Below are 8,407 nucleotides of genomic sequence, written 5' to 3' on the forward strand. Positions count from 1 at the left end.
CAGAGTGTTAAGTTATAAATCACCCCGAGTAATTATTGAGAACCCCCCTCCATCTTATTCTTTCAGGTCCTCCCGTAAGTTATCTTAAATTTCCCTAATTTTTCAGGATATCAGTAATTCCCCAATATCGTGCCTTCGCCGGGAATTATTATATTTTAATTCCCCGGCCAGGGTCACAATATATATTTTTTTAATATCTGCTCGGCTGAATTTCCACTCTCCTCCAAACATTCATGGGCCAATTCCCCTTTTTACTCACAATCCCTGGGTCATTTTTACATAGAAGCGGGGAAGTTTTTATAGCGTTCCACATTTTTATGACGTCAAAAGAGTCGTTGGATAGGATTTGAATTAGCTAGGAAAGGAAACAGGATAATTTTTTATATAAAATTTTTATAAGAAAAATTACTGAAAAAATGGATAGTCCAGACCGGGATTTGAACCCGGGACCATCTGATTATGAAAAATTTTGCATCGGGTACTCTCCCAATCGGCGTTTAATCGGAAAATCCCAACAACTCCTCTCCTCAACAAAATCATGACGAGTCTGTGTTAAGTATTTATTCATTGGAATCCAACAATCGTATTTATCCATAAAATTACAGAAAAAACAGGTCAATATCTGTTACCGCGCAAAGGACAATTTTTCAAGATTAAATCTGTAACAGTTATCTACTACGCACTCGGTGCGCCGAATTTGAATTTGGCGGTTCGACTCGACCAATGAGGAATTAATCCTATGCATTTCGAGATATTTCGATTCGGGCGAACTTCGTTTTTGTGTTTCTATTTTCATAATAAGGATTCATATTAAGGATTAACCAATCCTACCTGTTGTTATCAAACGTCATTATCTACATGATCATCAACAACTGTTACCGAATATTCATGTGTTCTAATTCTACAGCACGATTCGGTAACTGTATCGCACTCTCTGTATAACATCAACTGAATTCCCTCATTGATCACACTCAGATAAATTTTTGAGAACACTGAATGCTTATCTAATCATTTTGGACTTATCTCAGTCTCAACGTCGATAGATAACAGTTATAGAGAAACACATGTTGAAAAAATGGGACGTCAAACATATGTTGCCGTTGACATGAAGACGGTCCCTGTTAACGATATTAAAGTTTCAATAATACGAGTTCTAATTTACGTTCAATTCAAAATGTTCATAAAATTTCGAATTTGTTTTTTTTTGTTTTAATTTTTAATTTTTTAATTTTTTTTTATTTTTAAATTTTATTTTTATTTTTTTTTATTTAAATTTTTATTTTTTTTAAATTTTGATTTTAATTTTTAATTTAATGAAAGCTTGAATTATTATGGTCATCGTAAAAATTTGGTGACCCGTGAAAAGTCGATGGCGATTAATTAACAATTTTCGATGAAAATCTCGAAATCTAGCGGAGATAACGGGACTCTTATTACAACCTCTTTTAAAAAGCTAATTGCGGACTAAAAAAAAAGACTAAGAAGAAACTGCTATCTCCCTTAGTTTTGTAGATATCTTTGATAAAGTCAGATCGCTACCTGACAACTTCACATATTTGAAATGATACCAGCTTTCACCTGCGCGGTCGTAAATTTCTTAAAATTTCAGTCACAGAATCATCTGAATCATCAATCATAAGAGTTTTAATTGAATTTCAATTAAAAACATTTAATAAATTTTATATTCACCTTGAAATATAAAGAAAATAGGATTTTTCACGTTAAATGCTAAATCATTTTTGAATCACAGCTAGAATTTTGAGACGGTTCCTGAAAATTTAATATGAAATACGATTGAATATTTCCTTGGTTTCAACGCCATGTAAACTCTAAAATAAAGAACTGCTGGAATATTTAAAAAAATAACTGATTTCTCAATGAAAAATTCAACAGAAATATATTTACTAGAAATTTCAAAAGTAATTTTTCAATTTATCTAGAATTTCTGCAACATTATTTAGCATTTTTATCGTATAATTGTTAGTTGTTAATTAAGAATTTTGACTGAAATAGTTATTAAAAATAACAACAAAGTTATTGTTCCACCAGTTGATTTGAAAAGTTGAAACGTTTGATGTGCGAGTAGAGACGCAAAAGCCACGAGCAGTTGGACAATTAATTCGAGATAAAAAAAAAAACGGCAAAGACGGGGAGTAATGACGACGTCGAATGGCTTGAGCAATGAGCAACAGTGAAAAGGGAAAACAGCGGTGAAATCGTGTGTCATCATCTCTCAACAATTCATCTAGCCGGATGGAGCAGCAATTCTCCACAACTGAACTGTCGAAAAAAAAAAAACCATCATAAAATGTCTAGTCCAGGTACTGCAAAGACAAATAAATGTCAGATAAAAACAATAAAAATTCATGTACTGATTTACCAGAAATAAACGCGTGTACATGAAAATCCGGTACGGATGCGACGACCGGAAGTGGACGCGACTGACCGAGTTCGATAACAAAAAATATATCCGCAATCACTAAGCTCCACGACCCACTACTCTCTAACTATTGAAATATGTTTTATTCCCGAATTTTTTTCTAACGGGAGAATTTCAAATCACTGGAGATTCTTTTTGTAGGAAATTTCAATGTTTACTTGAGCTTCAACAAGAGAGAAAAAAAATTCAGTGGCAAGTAAATAATTTTTATCCAAAATACAATATATTTTCTGTGCGTTAGTTTTAGTCTGAAGAATATGTAATATGTTCAATTATTCATGAGTTACTTGGTGAATTCCTTTAAACAATATCGTTCTTCAGTTTTTTTCAATAATTTTTCCTCTTTTTTTCATTATTTTTTCATAACCATTCGAGTCTTTCTCGTAATATAAATTTCATCCCAAATTTTAATCTGTTTTAGGCTGGAAAGATAAAATTCAAACAAAGAATGACGTGCGATAGATAGTCTGTCCGGGCCTTACCCAAATTAAATTCAAACCAGAGATTACGTTCGACTCGAGTTTGAATAGTCATTACATAGAAAATAATGTGTAAGACACTATTGAAATTTTAGGAATTTAAGATCTGGGTGGACCATCTATCGAACGTCATCTTTGCTCAAATTTGTTAATCTTAGCCAAGAATACATTAAAATTTGAGATGAAATTTGTGTTGCGGGAAGCACTTGAATGTACATAAAAAATTAATGAGAAAAAAAGATGAAAAATTATTGAATGGCGCTAAAGAGCGATATTGTTTAAAAGGGATCTATCAAGTTTACTAAAAAATGATAAAAAATACCATTGCTCTCCAGAAGATTGAGTGACAGCTAGATGCAGTAGGTCTCGTGACTTAATTAAACAATGCAAAACGTTCACATTTTAAACTTATTTAAAAATTGATCAGGTGTTCCTAATAAATGTAGTGAAGAACACATCGGATTTCATGATCCAAAATCTGTTGAAAAATCATCAAAATCATTTATAACATTGACGATGGAATATATTAGAATCAAGCGTAATATGACTTATAGAAATAAGATGTGTCTGATTTTTCCAAACAGCCTAAAGTGTGAATGGCATTTCGTTCCGCATTTAACCCTCTGGAGGACGGATTTTTATCGAAAATTTCTTTCCGTGTAATCTTGACTATCCCGTAATTTCAATAACAATTTCTTGTAAAATTTCTAGTGAGAATATTCCTTCATCCCATCTCAATCTCCGAATCATGTCCCTATTCCCTAATCTGCCAAGCAAAACTACTGTTTATAATACTGAATATAATACTTTATGTTCAGTAAAAATTACGAAGCAGTCACGCACTTTTCCTCTGAACTTTCCGTACTTGTTCTTGAAAATTCATTTGATTGTTCCGTATTTTTTACGGAATACTGTTTTGAGTGGCAGATTAAGGAACAGGTACGTGATTTCCATTGAATCCTTCTCTCCGGGTAATCTGTTGCGCCAAATATATCATCTTTTATGAATGATTTTCTTGCAAGAAAAATTCCAGATGATATGTCAGGGAATGTTACATTCTGAGGCGTGCAGGAATGTTACATTATTAAGTGTGTGATTCAAGTTTGTATATTTAATCGCAAAGAGAGAATTTATTGTGTTGGAATATTTGAGTACAGATCCTCCATTGTTGTACAAAAACTACTCGACAAAGATTTATGACATACTGGGAAAATGGTCACAGAAAATGGACCAGCTCACAATCATTTTCATTTTTCATTTTCTAGAACGACTTAATGCTAAATATATCTTGAAATTTTAAAAAGGACTGTATTCCCTTGTGTCATAAACCTTAACTTTTATTCTTATTTTTCATTTAGAATTTTGGCATTTATAGTCATCTTCAGTCTCTTAACAACTCTCGTCTATTAAAGACGTGCCTTCTGCGTGTTAATAAAGAATATCTTATCAAATATTAAAAGGATTCTTAAAAATGATTTATTCACTTGCCGCCATATTCTAATATACTGTCACAAAAAATTGTTCTACTTGCGTCTAAAGACGCGAAAGAATTCGAATTAAATTAAATTAAATATAATTAAAAACTGACAAAGTATGTGAACTGTTCATTATAGCCTAGTATAGTAATTATCATATGGGGACATGCAAAAAAATATATTCTATAGACTTTTGTTATTATTTAAACGGTCCTGATATATCAGAATGTGTAATCAGCCTCTCGGCCATTTTACAAAATATTCTATAGATTAAATATATGCCAATATATTCAATAGACTCTCCATGTATGATTTTACATTTTTTAATAAAAGTTCATAATAAATACATTGACTTCAATTAATAAAATTAAGTTAAAATTAAATTAAATTAAATTAAATTTTTTTTAAATATAGACATACAAATTTCTTTATTATAATTATTTATTATAAAATAAATTTCATACGCGATGCGAGTTTCCAAAAAATGGTGACACTTTTCGTTACATCTGGATTTCTTAAGCAGAAGAAATTTTATAACTGAGACTACGGTAGAGTTTAAAGTGGAACAAAGTAGAACGAGAAGTTATTAATTACATTTCTGACTGAATAAAATCTTTTATTTATGAATGAAAATCGGAGGCAATCATTATAAGTCATGATTGATAACAGTAAAAGTAAAAGCAAAAGTTGAACGAAATTTTTATCGTTCTGAATTATATTTCTGATAAATTCTGATAGTGGCTAGGTAATACCATAAAAATACTATTAAATAAAAAAAAATTTATGATCTGCAATAAGAAATTAAAGAGCTTAAGAAATTTTCCCCTAGACTTACTATTTTGAGAATGATAATATACTGTGCAAATTCATCCCCACAAAGTACAATGATTCATTCCAATCAATTAACCAATTATCCGAGAAATTAAATTGCTATCGACCTGTTCATAGCGTCCTTGACTGCGCCTATATTCAACTAATGAATGTGTGCAATAATAATAGAAAACGATCGAATCGTACGAGTATTTTTTCAATCACAGGAAAACCCTATCGCGGATAAAATGACTTGAAATTTCCGAGAAAATTGAGCCGCACCTTCCGCAACATCTGGAGGATTCTAGATTCTTGAAAGAAATGTTTGAGTTTGAGTATCAATTCAAAGGTAATAGTGTGATTCACATGAAATCCTGATCTCTAGATATAAAACTCCTTCAATAAAATCGTTTTCAATAAACATTGCAACGCAAACAACAAAAACATGTTTTTATAGTGAAAATTATAAAACTAAATTGATTACGAAAACCTACAGTTACTCGTTCTAATGAATTTTTTAATTGTTCATTTATATTGCATGAAAAAATGAAGACGGAAATATCATGAATTTTTTCTATGAAAGATGTACTGGTGATGCTTGTGAGTCACTGGGTCTATTCTCTACCTTTCACTTTATTTCTTTAGAAGGCTTGTGCGGGATTATTTCCAAACGCTTTATTATTGGCACTTGGGAATCCTCAAGAATTCATCTCCACGTTTTCAGACGTCGCCAGAGACACGCGACTGCCAATAACTGACCTTCGGAACATGGTAATCAATTTTGCAAAGAGAGAGATGGAGTTGAGGTTTTTTATTTATTATAAACAAGGAGTAAAACTTGTTCAAGAATTATCAGGGAAAGGACACCATCCAGTGGGCAATATTTTCAGTAGTAATACCACAAGTGCTTCAAGATTATCGGATATTTGCAAATGCTTCGTTATTATTGGGAATGGGATTGTTAAATTAATTAAAATTCAGTTATGTAGAGAATAAAAACTACTTTCTAAAAGTGATATAATATATTTATCCTCCTCATGAAAATGCTGCCGTGATTAAACAATTGAAATATAGTAAACGTTGATTAAAAGAAACTTTAAGAACAAGGTTTAGTAAAATATGTCAGAAGATATTTAATGTGGAGCGATACCCGATGGATTTGCCGTTTTGAGAACCTTAGGCGCAAGTCTCCTTTGTCGATGACTCAGGCTAGAGTCTGCATAGCCAATATCCTAAATGTTTTCCAGATGAAAAACCCCGATGTGTCGGGTGGAGTAAAACAAGGCCCTCATTGTCCTCAACTGTTTATTTTCCAGTACTAGTCGAACGCATTTAAATTTTTCCCTCACAGTTAATAAACTCTAATCACTATTTCTTTATTAAAATCGCACGAGGAAGAATACTGTCTGAACTCTATCAATATCTCCAAGAGACTAAAGACTAGCCACAAAGACCATAAGAATATTCGTCATCAAAGAAAGAAACCTACAATGGTTTGCTGTGAAACCATTGTTTATGTTTATATAAACTCTGAAGCGACTCCGTGGAGCCCTCCATATCGATTCATTTTTGTAATCACGAGAACGAACGCGCACCACAGCGCGCTTTAATTATAAAAATCGTCATTAAAAATTGTTAATTTAAATGAGTTCAAATTCAAATTAGCCGCCTCAGACGACTGAACCAATGAGGAATAAGCGTGACAGACTTTCGAGACATCGATAATCTCGATGGTTGTCCTTTTTAGAATAAGAACGAACGCGCGCTACTGCGCGCTGTAATTATTAAAATCGTCATTAAAAATTGTTAATTTAAATGAGTTCAAATTCAAATTAGCCGCCTCAGACGACTGAACCAATGAGGAATAAGCGTGACAGACTTTCGAGATATCGATAGTCTCGATGTCTGTCCTTTTTAGAATAGGAAAGAAAGATCACAAAATCAGTTCAATATATTTTTATGAATTGTAACTTGATATTCTAACATCTAGTTTCCCTCTTAATTTTCAACGTGCAAAATCTCACACAATGATTGTGTGGGATTTTGCATGTTGAAAATCAAGAGGGAAACTTGACGAATTATTCGATTGATTTTAAAGCACCAGTGCTCTTTCACGGATTATTTCTCCACTCGGAATTTCATCAGAGTTGAGTGAATCGCATCTGGATATATTTTCGTGATCATGCAGAAGCACGGAAAACTCTGAAAAACTAGTTTGACGATTGAAGTGGAATAATTTGATAAAAATTTTATAAACAATGGAAGAAATTTATTTTTCAGAAGAATTCCATTTGACCATTACATTTGGAATAAGTCAATTTTCTCTCGATCCATTACACTGAATATTCAAAGATTTAAAAAGCTATTAATGAATTATCGTCAGAAATCTGTTAAAAATTTCGGAAGTAAAATTGTTTGACAGCTTCAAATACTTCTGTCATGCGCCAAAAATGGGGTTTGTAAAATAATTATCAAAATACGAAAGAATTTGAAAGACTCCCGTTACAGGAATTTCCTGGTCGTCGTGATTTCATATTAAATATCAATTAGAAGAATAGCAATTAAAGTGTCAAATAATCTATTTGAAAAGAAAGCAGCTAAAGAAGCTATTTGAATTCTTCAGAGATCTTTCTTCGACTTTCTAATGATGTCAGAGAAGATGTTTATCTGGTCGTTCTTTTTCGAAGATCATGAGTCATTCACTCAATTATATTCCAAGCAAAATTAAAAACTCATTGAACAGTAATGATAATTATCTTGATTTCTTAACAGATCGTTGTGATGACGACTTAAAGGGATTTTGTAAATTAAAAATAATTATATAAGAGTAATCATGTTCGACTCCTCATTTCCATGTCAATAAAACGAATTTTGAACCCCTTTATTTATAATCAGACATTTCTTTCCGCCAATGGGGCTTTCACTGAGTTTCTTTCGCTTTCAGCCTCTCACGGTTATCCACCTCGATTTCTACAAGGTCATATCTTTCAATTTCCAAACGCTGAGGATTTTACACTGTAAGCCTCTTTCTTGGACGGAGAGAAAAAGTGAGTAAAAATGACCTATGTAAAATAAAAACTACTCTCTAAAAGTGATATAATATATTTATCCTCCTCATGAGAATACTGCAGTGATTAAACAATTGAAATACACGAAACGTTAATTAAAAAGACTCTAATAACAAGATTTAGTAAAATATGTCA

At 32.0% G+C, this 8,407-nt stretch overlaps 1 protein-coding gene across 3 annotated transcripts in view; it reads right to left on the reverse strand.

The window, feature by feature from the left end:
• LOC105265586 (beta-1,4-glucuronyltransferase 1) overlaps window positions 1-8,407 on the reverse strand; it is a 53,763-nt gene that overhangs the window by 13,878 nt on the left and 31,478 nt on the right. The window contains exon 1 of one of the 3 annotated variants that reach the window (XM_011303163.1): window positions 832-921. The exons of the other annotated variants lie outside the window; for them this stretch is intronic. The gene's annotated coding sequence lies outside the window, so the exon portion shown is untranslated. Of the gene's footprint in view, window positions 1-831; window positions 922-8,407 lie in introns of those variants that run through there. 3 annotated transcript variants of the gene reach the window in all.

This window comes from Fopius arisanus, unplaced genomic scaffold, assembly GCF_000806365.1.
Source record: "Fopius arisanus strain USDA-PBARC FA_bdor unplaced genomic scaffold, ASM80636v1 scaffold00002, whole genome shotgun sequence".
NCBI lineage: Eukaryota > Metazoa > Arthropoda > Insecta > Hymenoptera > Braconidae > Fopius > Fopius arisanus.